Genomic DNA, 23044 nt, shown 5'->3' with positions numbered 1-23044 from the left:
GGTGCTAACCACTGCGCCACCCCACTCTGCAAAAGTTTACCAGAACAACAGAGGGAACAGATCAAAGACTTTTCTGAAGAACTGAGACGACAGCATTAACACCTGAAAAACAATGAGTTTTGCCCTCCCAGACTTATGGGTTGTAAATCAAGGAGTCAGCCATTGAGAACATGTAGACAAATTGGCAGGTGGTAACACCTGGAGTTTGCAAGTTCTCCCTGTGTCTGCGTGGGTTTTCTCCGGGTGCTCCGGTTTCGTCCCACAAGCCAAAAGACTTGCAGGTTGGTAGGTAAATTGGCCATTATAAATTGCCCCTAGTATAGGTAAGTGTTAAGGAAATATAGAGACAGGTGGGGATGTGATAGGAATATGGGATTAGTGTAGGATTAGTATAAATGGGTGGTTGATGGTCGGCACAGACTCGGTGGGCCGAAGGGCCTGTTTCAGTGCTGTATCTCTAAAACTAAAAAAACTAAAAACTAAAAAACCTGGGGGCAATGGAAAGCCCGAACAGCTTTGGAGAAGAAAATAAACTATTGAATTCTAGGACCAGATAAATTTAACAGACTTTAAGGCCAAGGTGCCTTTTTCTGTGCTGTAAACTTTTTATGATTCTATGGAGAAAAGCAGGCTGTAATGAATGACCCATCACGTTGTGGCCTGAAGCAGGCCGTAAGAGAACCCATTGGGGTGAGGCCTCAAGGGAAGCTGTAAGAGAAGGCACCCAGCAGGGCAGCTAGAGAGAGAGAGAGTGAGTGAACACCTGCTCTCTGAAGATGTTTTTTGAGAGTCAAAGTTTGTGGAGGAGTAAAGGGCCCACAGGATCACCAGAACTCACATTATCCATAGATGTCCATGTCAGAAGTGCTTGGAGAGGTGAGCAAAGAAAAATATTGTTTTTTGGAATAGTCTGGGAGATGCAGCCAATTGCAACTGGGAGAAATTTGGGACTTCTAACCCGCAAAGGATTTCATCATCAAAAAGGACTGTGCAATGTGAAAGTGTAGTATTAGATATCAAGTGTTGAATAAGTAAAGAAAATACCTTTTGATTGTAATTTGGTGCATCAGCTAATTACAAAGTGTTATTTAGTTAATTGGAGATTTCTTTTCGTTTAGTTATAATAGCCTTTGTGAAATCTTGTGTAGTTTGTTAAATTGGTCTGGGGGTTCATAGTTCGTATTTTTCCCATTAACTCTGAGATCGTAACAACTGGAAAGTGGGATTAAGCTGGATACCTTTCAGTTGGCTCAGATACAATGGGCTGAATGGCCTCCTGGGCTATAAATTGTCTGTTTCTATTCTGAAAGTTGGCATTTGTTTCTGCTGATATTAATAACCCTATAACTTGGCTGAAGTTAAATATTCTGGATATCTGTCAAATAAATCAGCTTTGTTTTTAATCCGTCGTAGATTTTTATTTTTCCCACCGAGTGTTTAGCATCACCTGGCTGGAGTTCAGAAAGAACAATCTGGGGGGAGGATCGTATGGCAGGAACAGAACTCCCACCTGGACACAGTCCTTTAGGGTCAAACAGCACTTCGGTCTTTCTCGTCTCTCTTCACTGACAGCAAAGTTTCCATGTGGGTTAATCCAGAGGCCTGTAAGAAATGTGTCCCAGCCGCTCTCTTCCATGGTTCAGTGCTCTGGGGCATGAAACAGAAGGCTCCTTTACAACACAGATTCGGTGGGCCCAAGGGCCTGTTTCAGTGCTGTATCTCTAAATAAATAAACTATGTTTCGAGTCAGGAAGAACAACGGTGAATGCTGGAAAAGTGCTGTCAAATCAGAGATTGGTGTAAAACACGAGGGGACATAGCTTTAAGTTGAGGGGTGATAGATATAGGACAGATGTCAGAGGTAGTTTCTTTACACAGAGAGTAGTAGGGGCGTGGAACGCCCTGCCTGCAACAGTAGTAGACTCGCCAACTTTAAGGGCATTTAAGTGGTCATTGGATAGACATATGGATGAAAATGGAATAGTGTAGGTCAGATGGTTTCACAGGTCGGCGCAACATCGAGGGCTGAAGGGCCTGTACTGCGCTGTAATGTTCTATGTTCTATGTTCTATGATCTGTTCCAGACTGAAACGGCAGGTTTAAGTTTCCAGTCTGAACATGTCTGTGGTAATTATTGTACAAAGATGTAACATGTTTGCATGATACTCCTAAGTCGACCATTTTAAGGCAGGCATTAACTCATTTAAAATATTTGTTGAAAATAAATTGGTTAGATTTTGCCTAGTAGCTGCTGGTACAATTATACAATAGTCATTTAATTGCCAGATAAAGAAGGATCAGCAATGTGTTTCCAGGAAATCCCTATTGATGTGTTCGTGTTAGACAGCAGGATACATGAGCTGGAACATCCATGGGAGTAGGATCCCGGCAGTCACTCTGGAATCACTCCCGCTGTAACCCTGCTGAAGGTTGCAGACTTGGAGTTCTTTACACGGGATGGGAAAGTCACTGGCAAGGCCAGCAGTTGTGTCCCATCCCTAATTGCCCTTGAGAATATGGTGGTGAGCTGCCTTCTTGAGCCACTCTAGTCTATCTGGTGTAGATATGTCCACAGTGCTGTAAGGGAGGGAGTTCCAGGTTTTTGATCCAGTGACAGTGAAGGAACTGCAATATAGTTCCAAGTCAGGATGATGTGTGGCTTGAAGTGGAACTTGCAGGTGATGGTGTTGTCATGAATACATGAGAAGCAACTGTAGATTGTGTTTTGTGCACTTAGGTATTATTGTCAACTGCCATTTTATACAGCATGTTTAAGGGTTTTTTTTAGTTGTGTTCCACTTGTTAAAATGGAGGAGGACGATCAGGTGGGATAGCTACTTGAAGGCACCCAGTCACAGGACGCAGAAGCCACCCTTTTCAGCTGCCTGGATTTGAAACTGTAGCAGTTGAGGGTATATCTCATTCAAACCACGGCTGCCTTCAAACTGCATTAATTTCTCTCTCAGGCCTTTTTGCAAGACACAGAGGAAAAGATAGTCTGCAAAAGCAGCAAGAAAAGCTGCTTTCTGGCAACTTTCTCTGTCAAAAAGTTGACTCCAGCAATTAAGCTACCTCCATTTACCTCGGAGTGCAAGAAGAAAGTGTAAGAGAAGAGGTATTTCCCCCAGCTCTTTCCCCACTCGGCATTTCCAGTTGGTGATCTCCACTTTTGAACTTCCTATGGATTAAAATGGACTCTAGTTTCAACTGAAATTCATGTTAGTTTATAGTTGCCAATTTTCTATTCAGTAAATGTCTTTGCCTTTTTTATGCCTTTAACCTTTTCTTGTATGTTTGAGTGTGTATTACGAAGTTACAACCCTTCCCGAGTTTGTGTGTGTTAATGAACCCTACTTCTTTAACTTTAACAACCATGTTATAGAGTGAAAGTTATACAGCACAGAAACAGGCCCTTCGGCTCACCATGTCTGTGCTGGCCATCAAGCCTATCTATTTTAATCCCATTTTCCAGCACTTGGCCCGTAGCTTTGTATGCTACAGAGCAGGACTGGCCCCCCATTTTAATTTTATTTTCAGTTATTCTTTTTTTTAACATTTTTTTTTGTTTATTTTGTTTTATTTTATCTTAGTTTGTTCAGTTTGCTTACCCACTTTTTTCATGTTTGTACTTGCGGCTGTTCAATTTTCAGTCCGTTAACACCCTATCTGTACTAATGCTTTGTCTTTCAACACACCATTAACCTATTGTTTGCCTTTGCTCCACGACCTTCTGGTTAGCTATTCTGTGACCTTGTCCTTTCTACACGTTCTCCTTTGTTATCTCTTGCCCCACCCCCGCTTTACTTGCTTATAATCTTTGACATTTCTAATATTTGCCAGTTCTGAAGAAGGGTCACTGACCTGAAACATTAACTCTGCTTCTCTCTCCACAGATACTGCCAGACCTGCTAAGTATTTCAAGCATTTCTTGTTTTTATTTCAGATTTCCAGCATCTGCAGTATTTTGCTTTTATTAAGATTCCAACCACCCAGAGTGTGAAAAAAAATTTCCTCAAATCCCCTCTAAACCTCCTGCCTCTTACCTTAAATCTATGCCCCCTGGTTATTGAAGCCCTTTGCTAATGGGAAAAAGTTTCTTCCTATCTACCCTATCCATGTTCCTCAATTTTATATACCTCAATCAGGTCCCCCCTCAGCCTTCTCTGCTTTAAGGATAACAACCCGAGCCTATCCAGTCTCTCTTCATAGCTGAAATGCTCCAGCCCAGGCAACATCCTGGTGAATATCCTCTGCACCCTCTCCAGTGCTATCACATCCTTCCTATAGTTTGGCGATCAGAACTATACAAAGTACTCCAGCTGTGGCCTAACTAGTGTTTTATACAGCTCCATCATAACCTCCTTGCTTTTATATTCTATGCCTCGACTAATAAAGGTAAGTATCCCATATGCCTTCCGAACCACCTTATCTACCTGTGCTGCTGCCTTCAGTGATCTATGGACAAGTATACCAAGGTCCCTCTGTACTTCCTAGGGTCCTACCATCCATTGTTAGTCCTCCCAAAATGCATCACCTCACTTCTCAGGATTAAATTATATTTGCCACTGCTCTGCCCATCTTACCAGCCCATTGATATCGTCCTGTAATCTAAGGCTTTCCTCCTCACTATTTGCAACACCGCCAATTTTCTGCCAACAACCCTCGACCATTACCCTCTGCCTCCTGCCACAAAGCCAATTTTGGATCCAATTTGCCAAATTGCCCTGGATCCCATGGGCTCTTACCTTCTTAACCAATCTCCCAAGCGGGACCTTATCAAAAGCCTTACTGAAGTTCATGTAGACTACATCAACTGCTTTACCCTCATCTACACATCTAGTTACCTCCTCGAAAAATTCAATCAAGTTAGTTAGACACGATCTCCCCGACAAAGCTGTGCTGACTAACCCGGATTATTCCCTGCCTCTCCAAGTGGAGATTAATCCTGTCCCTCAGAATTTTTTCCAATAGTTTCCCAACCACTGATGTTAGACTCACTGGCCTGTAATTACCTGGTCTATCCCTGCTACCCTTCTTGAATAATGGTGCCACATTCGCTGTCCTCCAATCCTCTGGTACCTCCCCAGTGGCCAGAGAGGATCTGAAATTTGTGTCAGAACCCCTACTATTCCCTCCCTTGCCTCACATGACAGCCTGGGATACATCTCATCTGGGCCTGGGGATTTATCCACTTTTAAGCCCGCTAAAACATCAAATACTTCCTCCTTTTCAATGTTAATAAGTTCAAGTATATCGCAATCCCACTCCCTGATTTCTACACCTACATCGTCGTTCTCCACAATGAACACAGATGAAAAGTAATCATTTACAACCTCACCTATGTCCTCTGACTCCACGCATAGATTGCCACTTTAGGCCCAAATGGGCCCTACTCTTTCCCTGGTTATCCTCTTGCCCTTGATATACTTATAAAACGCCTTAGGATTTTCTTTTATATTGACCGCCAATGTTTTTTTCATGTCCCCCCTTTGCTCTCCTGATTACTTTTTTAAAGTACCCCCCCCCTACACTTTCTATACTCCTCGAGTGCCTCCGCTGTTTTCAGCGCACTGAATCTGCCATAAGCCTCTTTTTTAAACTGATCCAATCCTCTATATCCCTTGACATCCAGGGTTCCCTAGACTTGATGGTCCTACCCTTCACCTTAACGGGTACATGTTGGCTCTGAACCCTCACTATTTCCTCTTTGAATGACTCCCACTGGCCTGATGTAGACTTTCCTACAAATAGCAGCTCTCAGTCCACTTTGGCCAGATCCTGTTATGTCAAATTAAAACGGCCTTCCCCCAATTCAGTACCTTTATTTCTGGCCAGTCTTTGTCCTTTTCCATAACTACCTTAAATCTTGCAGAGTTATGCTCCCCCACTGACACTTCTACCACTTGTCCGTCTTCATTCCCTAGGATTAGGTCCAGTACTGCCCCTTCTCTTGTAGGACTTTCTATGTACTGGCTCAAAAAGCTCTTCTGTATGCATTTTAAGAATTCCTCTCCCTTTAAGCCTTTTACACTTAGACTATCCCAGTTGATATTGGGCAAGTTGAAATCCCCTACTATTATTACCCTATTATTTTTACACCTCTGAGATTTGCCTACATATCTTTTCCTCGGTCTCTCCCTGACTGGAGGCCTGCAGTACACTCCCAGCCAAGTGATTTCCCCCTTTTGTTCTTAAGTTCTACTCCTCCTGTTCCTGTGCAACAGGCTCAAGGGAGCTGAATGGCCTCCTCCTGTCCCTGTGTAACAGTCTTGAGGGGGCTGAATGGCCTCCTCCTATTGTTGTGTCTGCTCTGATTGGCCAGACATGGTGTGGGGCAGTGAATCTCCCTCTCTGGTTAACCCTGTCCTTGTCCAGTATCTCCTCCTCCCTCTTCCCAGGAACAGCTGAAGATCTTGCCATTGAGATGGTGATGGACTCCAGAGTTTTGCTCCCGGCAGTCCCAGTTCTCTATGCTTTAAAATGACAGGGTGCAGCTCAAGGCTCAGATGGATGATGGCTGCAATCTGCTCTTCACCACATGAACCACACTTTCCACTTGAGTGGAGGACATTACTGAAACATGATCTAGAGATGGCACTGATGGTATTTGAAAGAATAACCTCATTGCTGGGAGAATACAGCTACAAATTTCCATTCTTTAATGAATGTGATCAGAATTCTCCAGTCCAATCTCAGAAATAAATATATTCTATCAACTCAGATCACAAAATTCACAGAATTATTACAGTGCAGAAGGAGGCCATTTGGCCCATCATGTCTGCACCAGCTCTCCTAATGAGCATTTCCCTAGTTCCAATGACTTCTCTCCGTAATCCTGCACCTTCTTACTTTTCACATATCAGTCTAATTACCTTTTAAATGCTTCAGTTGAACCTGCCTCCACCATACTCTCAGGCAATGCATTCCAGACTTTAAACACTCGCTGCAAGAAAAGTTTTTTTCTCATGTCGCTTTTTCTTCTTTTGCCAATCATTTTAAATCTGTGCCCTCTCATTCTCAATCCTTTCACGAGTGGGAACAGTTTCTCTCTATCTACTCTGTCCACAGCTCTCATGATTTTGAATCCCTTGATCAAATCTCCTCTCAGCCTTCTCTTCTCCAATCTATCTTCATAACTGAAGCTCCTCATCCCTGGAATCATTCTCATGAATCTTTTCCGCACCCTCTCAATGCCCTCATGTCTTTCCTAAAGTGCAGCACCCAGAACTGGACGCAATTCTCCAGATGAGGTTGAAGTAGTGTCTTATCCAAGTTCAACATAACTTCCTTGCTCTTGTACTCTTTGCCCCTATTAATAAAGCCCAGGATACTGTATGCTTTATTAACCACTCTCTCAACCTGTCCTGCCATCTTCAATGACTTATGCACATATACACCCAGGTCCCTCTGCTCTTGCACCTTTTTTGAATTGTACCCTTTATTTTATATTGTCTCTCCATGTTCTTTCTACCAAAATTAATCACTTCACATTTCCCTGCACTGAAAACTTCATCTGCCACCTGTCTGCCCATTCCACCAAATTGTCCTTTTAAAGTTCACTATGCTTCCAAGTTTTGTTTCATCTGCAAACTTTGAAATTGTTCCCTGTGCACCAAGGTCTAGGTCACTAATATACATAGGAAAAGCAACGGTCCCAACACTGACCCCTGGGGACCTCCACCAGAAACCCTCCTTCAGCCCAAAAAACATCCATGAACCACTACTCTGTTTCCTGTCACTCAGCCCAATTTCGTATCTATGTTGCTACCGTCCCTTTTATTCCATGACAAGTCTGTTGTGCAGCACTGTATCAAATGACTTTTGAAAGTCCATGTACACCACATCAACTGCATTGCCCTCATCAACCCTCTGTTACCTCCTCAAAAAAATTCCAGTGAGTTAGTTAAACATGATTTTCCCTTAAGAAATCCATGCTGGCTTTCTTTAATTAAATCACATTTGTCCATGTGATGATTAATTTTGTCCTGAATTATTCTTTCTGGAATTATCCCCACTACTGAAGTTAAACTAACAGGCCTGTGGTTGCTCGGCCTATCTTCACACCCTTTTCTGAACAAGGGTGTAATGGTTTCAATTCTCCGGTCCTCTGGCACCACCCCTGAGTCAAAGGAAGACTGAAAAATTATGGCCAGTGCCTCTGCAATTTCCACTCTCACTTCCCTCAGTATCCTTGGATGCATCTCATCTGGTCCTGGTTCCTTATCTACTTTAATTACAGACATCCCATCCAAATACCTCCTCCTCATCAATTTTAAACCCTTCCAGGTGTCTGAACTAGATCCTCTTTCACCATTGTCTGGGTTGCATCTTCTGAGTAAAGGCAGATGCTAAGTGTTCATTTAATGCCTCAGCTATGCCCTCTGCCTCCCTGCGTAAATCCCCTTTTTGGTCCTAATTGGCCCCACTCCTCCTTTTACCACCCTTTTACTATTTATATGACTATAGAAAACTTTGGGATTCCTTTTTATTTTAACTGCCAATCTCTTTGCATACTCTCTCTTTGCTTCCCTTATTTGCTTTTTCATTTCCCCTCTGAAGCTTCAGTATTCAGCCTGGTTCTCAATAGTATTTTCTACCTTGCATCTGTCGTAAGCACACCTTTTCTTCTTCATCTTAATCTCTATCTCTTGTCATCCAGGGAGCTCTGGATTTGTCTGTTGTACCTTTCCCTTTTGAGGGAACATACCTTGATTGTGCCCGAACGATCTCTTCTTTGCAGGTAGCCCATTGTTCAGCGACCATTTTTCCTGCCAACCTTAGACTCCAACTTATTCATCCCAGTTCGTACCCCATTTAGTTTAGTTTAGTTTAGAGATACAGCACTTTAACAGGCCCTTCGGCCCACCGAGTCTGTGCCGACCATCAACCACCCATTCATACTAATCCTACACTAATCCCGTATTCCTATCACATCCCCACCTGTCCCTATATATTTCCCTACCACCTACCTATACTCGGGGCAATTTATGATGGCCAATTAACCTATCAACCTGCAAGTCTTTGGCATGTGGGAGGAAACCGGAGCACCCGGAGGAAACCCACGCAGACACAGGGAGAACTTGCAAACTCCGCACAGGCAGTACCCAGGATCGAACCCGGGTCCCTGGAGCTGTGAGGCTGCAGTGCTAACCACTGCGCCACTGTGCCGCCCCTTTTTTTTTTTTTATAATATGATTTCCCTCACAGTGTTTAGTTGGCTTTCCCCCAGTTAATTATTCTTACTCTGGATCGTTCTTTGTCCTTTTCCATAGTCAGCCTAAACCTTATGGTACAATGATCACTGTCCGCCAAATGTTCTCCAACTGACACTTGATCCACTTGGCCCACCTTATTCCCAAGAACCAGGTCCAGCATTATAGTATAGATTGATGAAGGAAGGGCAGTGGATGTTGTCTATATGGACTTCAGTAAAGCTTTTGACAAGGTCCCTCATGGCAGACTGGTACAAAAGGTGAAGTCACACGGCATTAGAGGTGAGCTGGCAAGATGGATACAGAACTGGCTCGGTCATAGAAGACAGAGGGTAGCAGTGGAAGGGTACTTTTCTGAATGGAGGGCTGTGACTAGTGGTGTTCTGCAGGGATCAGTGCTGGGACCTTTGCTGTTTGTAGTATATATAAATGACTTGGAGGAAAATGTAGCTGGTCTGATTAGTAAGTTTGCGGACGACACAAAGGTTGGTGGAGTTGCAGATAGTGATGAGGATTGTCAGAGGATACAGCAGGATATAGATCGGTTGGAGACTTGGGCGGAGAAACGGGAGATGGAGTTTAATCCGGACAAATGTGAGGAAATGCATTTTGGAAGGTCTAATACAGGTGGGAGGTATACAGTAAATGGCAGAACCCTTAGGAGTATTGATAGGCAGAGAGATCTGGGCGTACTGGTCCACAGGTCACTGAAGGTGGCAACGCAGGTGGATCAGGTAGTCAAGAAGGCATACGGCATGCTTGCCTTCATCGGTCGGGGCATAGAGTATAAAAATTGGCAAGTCATGCTGCAGCTGTACAGAACTTTGGTTACGCCACACTTAGAATATTGCGTGCAATTCTGGTCGCCACACTACCAGAAGGACATGGAGGCTTTGGAGAGGGTACAGAAGAGGTTTACCAGGATGTTGCCTGGTCTGGAGGGCATTGGCTATGAGGAGAGGTTGGATAAACTCGGATTGTTTTCACTGGAACGACAGAGGTGGAGGGGCAACATGATAGAGGTTTACAAATTTATGAGTGGCATGGACAGAGTGGATAGTCAGAAGCTTTATCCCAGTGTGGAAGAGTCAGTTACTAGGGGACATAGGTTTAAGGTGCGAGGGGCAAAGGTTAGAGGGGATGTGCAAGGCAAGTTCTTTACACAGAGGGTGGTGAGTGCCTGGAACCTGCTGCCGGGGGAGGTGGTGGAAGCAGGTACGATAGCGAAATTTAAGAGGCATCTTGACAAATACATTAATAGGATGGGAATAGAGGGATACGGTCCCCGGAAGTGCAGAAGGTTTTAGTTTAGACAGGCATCAAGATTGGCGCAGGCTTGGAGGGCCGAATGGCCTGTTCCTGTGCTGTACTGTTCTTTGTACCCTATATTTTTGCACCTCTACGTAATTTCCTTTAAAATTTGTTCCTCTTGTCCTTCCCACTAGTTGGTGGCCTACAGACACCACAGAAATGTAACTGCATCTTTTTTGTTCCTTAGTTCTAGCCAAATTCATTCTGTCTGAATTCGGACTGAACTCAATGTCGTAATCTGATGAAGGGTCACTGACCTGAAATGTTAACTCTGCTTCTCTCTCTCCACAGATGCTGAGTATTTCCAGCATTTCTTGTTTTTATTTCAGATTTCCACCATCTGCAGTATTTTGCTTTTATCATCGATGTTGTAATCTGTTTGTTGAATTTAAAAAATGGTTTGAACAATGTGCCAATGACAATATCCATGTAGCGATCCCACAGGGTATAACTTGCAGGCTCTGGGAATGTATCGTGCAACAGAAACCACACCTGCCAAATGAAAAATATTAATTTCGCCATATGGAACATTATTTAAACGCTTACTGGACATTGAACATACTTGTTTTAAAAGACCACAGAAGAGTGGCTGAAAACATGGCTGCACATTTGAATTCTAAAAGACAGTGGCATGGAGAGACAATGGGAGTACTCTCTGATCCAATTAGCCAGTTGGGTTTTGTCAATAGTGATGATCGAAAGACATTGAGAGTCATTGTCTCTGTAAGAGCCAACATTCCAAACCCCTCCCCCCACAAATGAGTGTGTCTGGTAAGATTGGAGGAATCCACAAACCTCACAGGGGAGGTTGTTTCAAACAGGGAGCTAGTCACATGACTAACCTGCTGGCCAACCTGGGGCTTTTTGGAATTGTGTCTGACACAGAAAGAAAGAGACTGCAATTGAACTTCAAGAAGGAAGGTCTCCTTTTTTCTGTCTGTCTCTCTCTCACAAAGTTCCAGGGACCCACCTCAAGCCTCAAGACAAAAGACCACCGAAACAAGTTTGAAAGTGTGCACTGGACCCCAACGAGAACTGCAAGACTTAACTTCAAAGACTTTACATCCAACTGTCTGGCGCAAAAGTAAAACGGAAAAGGTAGCCAAACCATGGCTTACAAGGGAAATTAGAGATAGCATTAGATCCAAGGAAGAGGCATACAAATTCACCAGAAAAAAAACAGACCTGAGGATTGGGAGCAGTTTAGTATTCAGCAAAGGAGGACAAAGGGATTGATTAAGAAGGGCAAAATAGAGTAAGAGAGTAATCTGCGGGGAACATAAAAACCGACTGTAAAAGTTTCTATAGGTATTTGAAGAGAAAAAGATTGGTGAAGACAAATGTAGGTCCCTTACAGTCAGAAACAGGGGAATTTATTATGGGAACAAAGAAATAGCTGACCAACTAAATGCAAACTTTAGTCCTGTCTTCACAAAGGAGGACACAAATATCATACCAGAAATGTTGGGGAACACAGGGTTTAGAAAGAGGGAGGAACTGAAGGAAATCAGTATTAGTAGCGAAATGGTGTTGGGGAAATTGATGGGATTGAAGGCTGATAAATCCTCAGGGCCTGATAATCTACATCCCAGAGTACTTAAGGAAGTGGCCCTAGAAATAGTGGATGCATTGGTGATCATCTTCCAAGATTCTATAAACTCAGGAATAGTTCCTACAGATTGGAGGGTAGCTAATGTAACCCCACTATTTAAAAAGGGAGGTAGAGAGAAAGCAGGGAATTATAGACCAGTCAGCCTGACGTCAGTAGTGGGGAAAATTCTAGAGCCCATTATCAAAGATTTTATAGCAGAGCACTTGGAGAACAGTGGTAGAATCAGACAGTCAGCATGGATTTACGAAAGAGAAATCATGCTTGACAAATCTACTAGAATTCTTCGAGGATGTAACTAGGAGAGTTGATGAGGGGGAGTCAGTGGATGCAATTTTTTTGTCGAAAGCCTTCTGAACGTCCAAAGTCCTACATAAGAGATTAGCGTGTAAAGTTAAAGCGCATTGGATTGGAGGTAGTGTATTGCAATGGATAGAAAATTGGTTGGCAGACAGGAAACACAGTAGGAATAAACGTGTATTTTTCCGAATGGCAGGCAGGCAGTGACTAGTGGGGTACCGCAGAGATCGGTGCGAGGACCCCAGCTATTCACAATATACATTAATGATTTAGATGAGGGAACTAAATGTAATATCTCCAAATTTGCAGATGACACAAAATTGGGTGGGAGGGTGAGTTGTGAGGAGGATGCAGAGAGGCTTCACGGTGATTTGGACAAGTTAAGTGAGTGGGCAAATGCATGGCAGATGCAGTATAATGTGGATAAATATGAGGTTATCCACTTTGGTAGCAAAAACAGGAAGGCAGATCTGAACGGCTATTAACTGAGAGAGGGGAATATGCAATGAGACCTGGATGTTCTCGTATACCAGTCGCTGAAGGTAAGCATGCAGGTGCAACAGGTGGTAAAAAAGGCAAATGGTGCGTTGGCCTTCATAGCGAGAGGATTAGAGTACAGGAGCAGGGATGTCTTTCTGCAATTATTCAGGACCTTGGTGAGGCCACACCTGGAATACTGTGTGCAGTCCTGGTCTCCTTATCTGAGGAAGGATGTTCTTGCTATAGAGGGAGTGCAGCGAAGGTTTACCAGACTGATTCCTGGGATGGCGGGACTGATGCATAGGGGAGATTGAGTCGGTTAGTATTATATTCGCTGGGGTTCAGAAGCGTGAGGGGGGAATCTCAGACACCTATAAAAGTCTAATAGGATTTGACAGGGTAGATGCAGGAAAGATGTTCCCAATGGTGGGGGAGTCCAGAACCAGGGGTCATAGTCTAAGGATACAGGGTAAACCTTTCAGGACTGAGATGAGGAGAAATGTCTTACCCAGAGAATGGTGAGCCTGTGGAATTCACTACCACAGAGAGCAGTTGAGGCCAAAACATGTATATTTTCAAGAAGGAGTTAGATATAGCTCTTGGGGCGAAAGGGATCAAAGGATATGGGGGGAAAGCAGGAACAGGTTACTGAGTTGGATGATCAGCCATGATCATAATGAATGGTGCAGCAGACTCGAAGGGCCAAATGGCCTACTCCTGCTCCTATTTTCTATGTTTCTATGTAACCCAAAACCAGTAACTGAACTCCATCTATTACTTCAAACTTTTCCCCTCCTCTGTCTCTATTTGTGTGTGTGTTTATCGTGTATGCATGCTCGTGTGGTCGCATCATGTATTTTTAGTAGTTTAACTGAGTTAGAGTTTTAAGGTTAATAAACTTACACCTTTCTTGCTTAAATCTGAGACAACCTGTCTGGTTGATTTCTTTGCAATTACAATTAGAGAGCAGTGAGCAAGGACTCACTGAGGGGAAGCTAAAAACACTGTTTTAAAAGTTAAACCCTGTTACGGCCAAACAAGGAAAAGGCTGAGAGGGGAGCCTGAGACCCCTTCCTCACCTGGTTGTAACATGTCCATGACTGAAGCCAATACCTCTGCAAGCCAGAGTGAAGTAACTTGGGATAAGTTAAAGGCACTTCTATGGAAGAGTTGGGAAATATGGCTGAGCAGAGTGGGATCACTTTAGATACCAGGGCTAGGCAGTCTGAACTCCTAAGACTAGTGGCCAACCACGTTTCATTTGAATCTGAAGCAGAGACAGGGTTAGAAATAGACTCTAACAGTTTATTGCTAGCAAAGATACAATTGGAACAGAGGAAACTTGAATTAGAAGACAGAGAAAGGGAGAGACAGGACAAAGAAAAAGAGAGGAGAGAGAAAGAAAGAAATTTCCAGAAGGAATGAGAGGAAAGACAGCTGAGGCGACTTGAGTTAACTAGGGGGCAACAGAGTACCCCAGTGAAAGCATGGAAAATACCAGTGTGGAGCTGTGTACGGAATTTTTAAAATTTTGCCAATTGATTCCAAAATTCAAAGAGGGAGACATGGAAGCATTTTTGGTATATTTTGAGAAACTGGCAAGGCAGTTAAAATGACCAACTGAGACTTGGATTCTTCTGTTATACAGTAAGCTAATAGGAAATGCCCATGAGGTTTATTCCCTGTTGCCAAATGACAGTTCATCAAATTATGAACTGACAAAAAATGATATCCTTGGGGCATATTGGCTAGTACCATAAGCCTACACCAGAAGTTTAGAACCCTCAGGAAGCAAGCTGATAAAACATATGAGAGAAGTAAGCAGCTGGCTTTTGACCAGTGGTTGAGGGCTCTTAAAAGTGTAGCCAGCTATGAAAACCTCAGAGAGGTGATTTTGCTTGAGGAATTTAAAAACTCTCTCCCACCTTCCAAAAAAGACCCATGTGGAGGAACAAAAGGTGCATAGAGCGAGGCAAGCCACAGTTCTGGCTGATGAGTTTGCTCTAATATAGAAGTCGGTTCCCCAGGGGAAAACCTTTCCAAGTGACCCCCACAAATCCAAAAAGGACAAAGGGTGGGAAGGTGATAGAAGCCCAAGCAATCCTGGGAGAGAAAGTAAAGCAGGAGACACAGGGGGCCCTCCTCCAGCCACAAAGGAAAGTGCTGTAAGTAGGAGTGAGACCAGGAGACCTGTGTGCTTCCATTGTAATAAAGCAGGGCATCTAAGAGCTGACTGCTGGAAACTACAGGGAAAGCCTGTAGGGTTAATCAGGGCACACCCGCTACGTGAGGAGAAAGAACCATGAAGGAAAGCACAGCTGAACAAGCTATGGCTTTAACTGCAGCACCAGTAAGACCCAGAAAACATACTGCTGTGGGTGCAGGAAAATTTAATAGGATCCGGTATCCAAAGGGAGATTAATCCCATACCCCTCAAGTGGGACAAGCAAGCCCATAGTAATGTTTAGGGACATGGGGCCTTTTACTGGGAAAAGGCTTGACCTTTCCCCCCAGAAAGTGCAGTAAATACCAGAATGGTGCTGAATGGTATAGGAGGGCAGTATATACCTGTACCTTTACACCAGGTGCACTTGGAGTGTCACTTAATTTTGGGACCAGTGACTGTAGGGATTGTCCCTAGTTTGCCTGTGGACATGGTTGACCTGCTCCTCGGTAATGATCTGCCGGGGGCGAAGGTGGTAGTTTCCCCAGTAATGATAGAGAGACCAAAGGAGGTCAGAGAGACAGGGCAGTGGTAGGAGACGGGTCCCCTGCAGTTTCCCTGAATGTGCAGTGAATTGGGCCATGACCAAACCAGCTTCCCCAGGGGAGACTGAATTGACACTGCAGACAGATGAATGAGGTCTGTTTGTCTGAGACTTTCTTTGGAAAGTTAGGAGACCCAGGGAATTAATTAAATGGATCTTCCCTAGCTGAGGCTCAGCAAGCCAACCCAGTACTGAGAGTTAGCACAGGCTGCCCAGTCTGAAATTGAAGTAGAGGGAGTTCCTGATTGCTATTATTGCGAGACCAAGGCGGACCTGCAAGGAGACAGGGACTGGCAAGCGGAAGTTCCAGCAGTTTAAAAGAGACATACTCTCACAGGGACAGCGAGAGAGTTCCACGACTGACGTCACAGTTCAGAAAGTGACGTGTTGCAAGGTGAAGCAGCTGATTGGTAAGTCGGAACAGGTGAGTATTTCTACCCTTTTTTACTATTTTCAATAGCTGACGTAAAAGTAAAGGTAGGGATTTTAGATTATAGTAGGTAGTGTTTGGAGTGGAATAAGGTTCCTAGCATAATGAGTAGTCTAAATTAAAGGGAGTCACTAAGGAGCTTAATCTAAGGCTAAGTAATGGCAGTAGAGCTCAGTCCCATGGCATGCTTCTCCTGCGCTATGTGGGAAATCAGGGACACTTCCAGTGTGCATGAAGTGTGTCCAGCTGCAGCTACTAGCTGACCGCATTGGGCAGCTGGAGCTGTGGATGGATTCACTGTGGAGCACCCGTGATGCGGAGGACATAGTAGATAGCATGTTTAGCGAGGTGGTCACACCACAGGTAATGGCTGCAGAGGCAGAAAAGGGATGGGTGACCTCTAGGAGGAATAGTAGGCACAGGCAGATAGTGCAGGGGTCCCCTGTGGCCATCCCTCTCTCAGATATACCACTTTGGATACTGTTGGGGGGTGGGGGGTGGTGGTGGGGATGGCCTCCCAGGGGAAAGCAGCAACAACCAAGTTCGTGGCACCATGGATGGCTCTGCTGCACAGGAGGGGTGAAAAAGAGTGGGAGAGCCATAGTGATAGTGGATTCAATCGTAAGGAGAACAGATAGGCATTTCTGTGGCCGCAAACGAGACTCCAGGATGGTATGTTGCCTCCCTGGTGCTAGGTTCAAGGATGGCTCGGGGCGGCTGCAGGACATTCTGAAGGGGGAGGGTGAACAGTCAGAGGTCGTGGTACACATTGGTACCAACGACATAGGTAGAAAGAGGGATGAGTTCCTGCAACAAGAATTTGGGGAGCTAGGTAGCACATTAAAAAGCAGGACCTCAAAAGGTTGTAATCTCTGGAATACTCCCAACGCCATGTGCCAGTGAGTATAGGAATAGGAGGATAGATCAGTTGAATGTGTGGCTGAGGAGTTGATGCAGGAGGGAGGGCTTTAGTTTCCTGGATCATTGGGTCTGTTTCTGGCAAAGGTGGGACCTGTACAAGTTGGACGGGTTGCGCCTGAACCAGAATGGGACCAACATCCTGGCTGGGAGGTTTGCTAGTGCTGTTGGGAGTGGGGGTTGGGGGGGGCGGTGGTGGTGGTTAAACTAATATGGCAGGGGGATGGGATACAGAGTGTAAGTACAGTAGGGGGTGATGCACAGACAAACATAGAAGAGAAACTGAGTCAGTCTGGAAGGCAGAGCAAATATAGACTTGTTAAGGCACAAGTGAAAAATGCAAGGCTGGATTGCATCTATTGGGCGGCACAGTGGCCTAGTGATTAGCACCGCAGCCTCACAACTCCAGCTGGTACTGCCTGTGCAGAGTTTGCAAGTTCTCCCTGTGGCCATGTGGGTTTTCGCCGGGTGCTCTGGTTTCCTCCCACAGCCAAAGACTTGCAGGTTGATAGGTAAATTGGCCATTATAAATTGCTCCTAGTGTAGGTAGGTGGTAGGGGAATATCGGGACTGGTGGGGATGTGGTAGGAGTGTAGGATTAGTATAAATGGGTGGTTGATGGTTGGCACAGATGTGGTGGGCAGAAGGGCCTGTTTCAGTGCTGTATCTCTAGATAAAATAAAATATTTTAATGCAAGGAGTCTTACTAGTAAGGCAGATGAATTGAGGGCATTGATTATCACATGGCATTATGATATTATTGCCAGAGACATAGTTGAGGGAGGGGCAGGACTGGCAGCTCAAATACTTAAAAAAGTGATTAGGAGAGCGAAGACGGGACATGAAAAAACACCGGCGGGCAAGATAAAGGAAAGGGGCGGCACATTGGCGCAGTGGTTAGCACCACAGCCTCACAGCTCCAGCGACCAGGGTTCAATTCTGGGTACTGCCTGTGTGGAGTTTGCAAGTTTTCCCTGTGACTGTGTGGGTTTCTGCCGGGTGCTCCGGTTTCCTCCTGCAGGTTGATAGGTAAATTGGCCATTGTAAATTGCCCCTAGTGTAGGTAGGTGGTGGGGATGTGGTAGGGAATATGGGATTAACGTAGGATGAGTATAAATGGGTGGTTGTTGGTCAGCACAGATTCGGTGGGCCAAAGGGCCTGTTTCAGTGCTGTATCTCTGAAAAAAATCCTAAGATGTTTTATAAATATACTAAGGGCAAGAGGATAACCAGGGAAAGAGTAGGGACCAAAGTGGCAATGTGTGTGTGGAGCCGGAGGACATAGATGAAAAGTAATCATTTATAACCTCAAAGAACAAAGAACAGTACAGCACAGGAGCAGGCCATTCGGCCCTCCAAGCCTGCGCCAATCCTGATGCCTGCCTAAACTAAAACCGTCTGCACTTCCGGGGCCCATATCCCTCTATTCCCTTCCTATTCATGTATTTGTCAAGATGTCTCTTAAACGTCGCTATCGCACGTGCTTCCACCACCTCCCCTGGCAGCACGTTCCAGGCACCCACCACCCTCTGTGTAAAAAAACTTGCCTCGCACATCCCCTCGAAACTTTGCCCCTCACACCTTAAACCTATGTCCCCAAGTAACTGACTCTTCCACACTAGGGAAAAAGCTTCTGACTATCCACTCTGTCCATGCCGCTCATAACTTTGTAAACCTCTATCATGTCGCCCCTCCACCTCCGTCGTTCCAGTGAAAACAATCCGAGTTTTTCCAACCTCTCCTCATAGCTAATGCCCTCCAGACCAGGCATCATCCTGGTAAACCTCCTCTGTACCCTCTCCAAAGCCTCTACATCCTTCTGGTAGTGTGGCAACCAGAATTGCATGCAATATTCTGAGTGTGGCCTAACTAAGGTTCTGTACAGCTGCAGCATGACTTGCCAATTTTTATACTCTATGCCTCGACCGATGAAGGCAAGCATGCCATATGCCTTCTTGACTACCTTATCCACCTGCGTTGCCACTTTCAGTGACCTGTGGACCTGTACGCCCAGATCTCTCTGCCTGTCAATACTCCCAAGGGTTCTGCCATTTACTGTATACCTCCCACCTGCATTAGACCTTCCAAAATGCATTACCTCACAATTGTCCGGATTAAACTCCATCTGCCATCTCTCCACCCAAGTCTCCAACCGATCTATATCCTGCTGTATCCTCTGACAATCCTCATCACTATCCGCAACTCCACCAACCTTTGTGTCGTCCACAAACTTACTAATCAGACCAGCTACATTTTCCTCAATCATTTATATATACTACAAACAGCAAAGGTCCCAGCACTGGTCCCTGCAGAACACCACTAGTCACATCCCTCCATTCAGAAAAACACCCTTCCACTGATACCCTCTGTCTTCTATGACTGAGCCAGTTCTTGCCAGCTCACCTCTGATCCCGTGTGACTTCACCTTTTGTACCAGTCTGCCATGAGGGTCTTTGTCAAAGGCTTTACTGAAGTCATTATAGATAATATCCACTGCCCTTCCTTCATCAATCATCTTTGTCACTTCATCAAAAAACTCAATCAAATTAGTAAGACACGACCTTCCCTTCACAAAACCATGCTGTCTCTCGCTAATAAGTTTGTTTGTTTCCAAATGGGAGTAAATCCTGTCCCGAAGAATCCTCTCTAATAGTTTCCCTACCACTGACGTAAGGCTCACCGGCCTATAATTTCCTGGATTATCCTTGCCACCCTTCTTAAACAAAGGAACAACATTGGCTATTCTCCAGTCCTCTGGGACCTCACCTGTAGCCAATGAGGATGCAAAGATTTCTGTCAAGGCCCCAGCAATTTCCTCCCTTGCCTCCCTCAGTATTCTAGGGTAGATCCCATCAGGCCCTGGGGACTTATCTACCTTAATGCTTTGCAAGACACCCAACACCTCCTCCTTTTTGATAATGAGATGACTGAGACTATCTGCACTCCCTTCCCTAGGCTCATCATCCACCAAGTCCTTCTCTTTGGTGAATACTGATGCAAATTACTCATTTAGCACCTCACCCATTTCCTCTGGCTCGACACATAGATTCCCATCTCTGTCCTTGAGTGGGCTAACCCTTTCCCTGGTTACCCTCTTGCTCTTTACATAGGTATAAAAAGCCTTGGGATTTTCCTTAATCCTGTTTGCCAATGACTTTTCATGACCCCTTTTAGCCCTCCTAACTCCTTGCTTAAGTTCCTTCCTACTGTCTTTATATTCCTCAAGGGATTCGTCTGTTCCTAGCCTTCCAGCCATTATGAATGCTTCCTTTTTCTTTTTGACTAGGCTCACAATATCCCGCGTTATCCAAGCTTCCCGAAACTTGCCAAACTTGTCTTTCTTCCTCACAGGAACATGCTGGTCCTGGATTCTAATCAGCTGATGTTTGAAAGACTCCCACATGTCAGATGTTGATTTACCCTCAAACAGCCGCCCCCAATCTAAATTCTTCAGTTCCTGCCTAATATTGTTATAATTAGCCTTCCCCTAATTTAGCACCTTCACCTGAGGAGTACTCTTATCCTTATCCACAAGCACCTTAAAACTTATGGAATTATGGTCACTGCTTCCGAAATGCTCCCCCACTGAAACTTTGACCACCTGGCCGACCTCATACCAGGTCCAGAATGGCCCCATCCCTAGTTGGACTATCTACATATTGTTTCAAGAAGCCCTCCTGGATGCTCCTCACAAATTCTGCCCCATCCAAGCCCCTAGCACTAAGTGAGTCCCAGTCAATATAGGGGAAGTTAAAATCACCCACCACCACAACCCTGTTACCTTTACATCTTTCCAAAATCTGTCTACATATCTGCTCCTCTGCCTCCCGCTGGCTGTTGGGAGGCCTGTAGTAAACCCCCAACATCGTGACTGCACCCTTCCTATTCCTGAGCTCCACCCATATTGCCTCGCTGCATGACCCCTCTGAGGTGTCCTCCCGCAGTACAGCTGTGATATTCTCCTTAACCAGTAATGCAACTCCCCCACCCCTTTTACATCCCCCTCTATCCCGCCTGAAGCTTCTAAATCCTGGAACATTTAGCTGCCAATCCTGCCCTTCCCTCAACCAAGTCTCTTATAGCAACATCATATTTCCAAGTACTAATCCAAGCTCTAAGTTCATCTGCCTTACCTGTTATACTTCTCACATGGAAACAATGCACTTCAGATCACCAGTCCCGCTGTGCTCAGCAACATCTCCCTGCCTGCTCTTCCTCTTAGTCCTACTGGCCTTATTTACTATGTCCTCCTCATTTATTTCACCTGCTGTCCTACTGCTCTGGTTCCCACCCCCCTGCCACACTAGTTTAAACCCTCCCAGGTGACGCTAGCAAACCTTGCAGCCAGGATATTAGTGCCCCTCCAGTTTAGATGCAACCTGTCCTTCTTGTACAGGTCCCATCTGTCCCTGAAGAGAGCCCAATGGTCCAGATATCTGAAACCCTCCCTTCTACACCAGCTGTTCAGCCACGTGTTTAGCTGCACTATCTTCCTATTTCTAGCCTCACTGGCACGTGGCACAGGGAGTAATCCAGAGATTACAACCCTAGAGGTCCTGTTTTTAAAAATTTACTACCTAACTCCCTAAACTCCCCCTGCAGGACCTCATCACACTTCCTGCCTATGTCATTGGTACTGATGTGTACCACAACCTCAGGCTGTTCACCCTCCCCCTTCAGAATGCCCCCTGTCCATTCAGAGACATCCTTGACCCTGGCACCAGGGAGGCAACATACCATCCTGGAGTCTCTTTCACATTCACAGAAGCGCCTATCTGTGCCTCTGACTATAGGGTCCCCTGTAACTATTGCTCTTCTGCGCTTTGTCCCTCCCAGCTGAACAACAGTGCCTGCCGTGGTGCCACTGCTCTGGCTGCTGCTGTTTTCTCCTGATAGGCCATCCCCCCCAACAGTATCCAAAACGGTATACCTTACCTGTGTTCACTATGGAGAAGGACGATGTAGGTGTAGAGATTAGGGAGGGGGATTGTGATATACTTGAACAAATTAGCATTGAAAGGGAGAAAATATTTGCTTAAGTGGGCTTAAAAGTGGATAAATCCCCAGGTCCAGATGAGATGTATCCCAGCCTGCTACGGGAGGCAAGGGAGAAGATTGCAGGGGCTCTGACAAATTTTCAAATCCTCTCTGGCCATGGGAGAGGTACCAGAGGATTGGAGGACAGCGAATGTGGTACCATTATTTAAGAAGGGTAGCAGGGATAAACCAGGTAATTACAGGCAGGTGAGTCTAACATCAATGGTTGGGAAACTATTGGAAAAAATTTTGAGGGACAGGATTAATCTCCACTTGGAGAGGCAGAGATTAATCAGAGATAGTCAGCATGGTTTTGTCAGGGGGAGATTGTGTCTAACTAACTTGATTGAATTTTTTGAGGAGTTGACGAAATGTGTAGATGAGGGTAAAGCAGTTGATGGATTCTACACGGAATTCAGTCAGGCTTTTGATAAGGTCCCGCATGGGAGATTGGTTAAGAAGGTAAGAGCCCATGAGATCCAGGCTGATTTGCCAAATAGCATCCAAAATTGGCTTAGTGGCAGGAGGCACAGGGTTGTTTTTGCGAGTGGAAGCCTGTGACCAATGGTGTACTGCAGGGATCGGTGCTGGGACCCTTGCTGTTTGTAGTGTACATTAATGATATAGACGTGAATTTCGGAGGTATGAGCAGTAAGTTTGCAGATGACACGAGAAGTGGTGGTGTCGTTAATTGTGAGGAGGAAAGCTTTAGATTACAGTATGATATAGATGGGCGGAGCTGTGGCAAATGGAATTTAATCCTGAGAAGTGTGAGGTGATGCATTTTGGGAGGACTAGCAAGGCAAGGTAATATACAATGGATAGTAGGACCCTAGGAAGTACAGAGGGTCAGAGGGACCTTCGTGTACTTGTCCATAGATCACCAAAGGCAACAGAACAGGTAGATAAAGGTGGTTCGGAAAGCATATGGGAAACTTGCCTTTATTAGCTGAGGCATAGAATATAAGAGCAGGGAGGT

The 23044-nt window shown here is 45.0% G+C and overlaps 1 protein-coding gene across 1 annotated transcript in view; it reads left to right on the top strand.

Annotated features, from left to right (window-relative positions):
- Positions 1–23044, top strand: part of LOC137381292 (zinc finger protein 850-like) — a 62055-nt gene that overhangs the window by 4177 nt on the left and 34834 nt on the right. The window lies entirely within an intron of this gene.

Source organism: Heterodontus francisci, chromosome 22 (genome assembly GCF_036365525.1).
Source record: "Heterodontus francisci isolate sHetFra1 chromosome 22, sHetFra1.hap1, whole genome shotgun sequence".
Classification (NCBI taxonomy): Eukaryota; Metazoa; Chordata; class Chondrichthyes; order Heterodontiformes; family Heterodontidae; genus Heterodontus; species Heterodontus francisci.
Note: the sequence above shows the minus strand (reverse complement) of the source record. Positions and strands in the feature narration are given on the sequence as shown.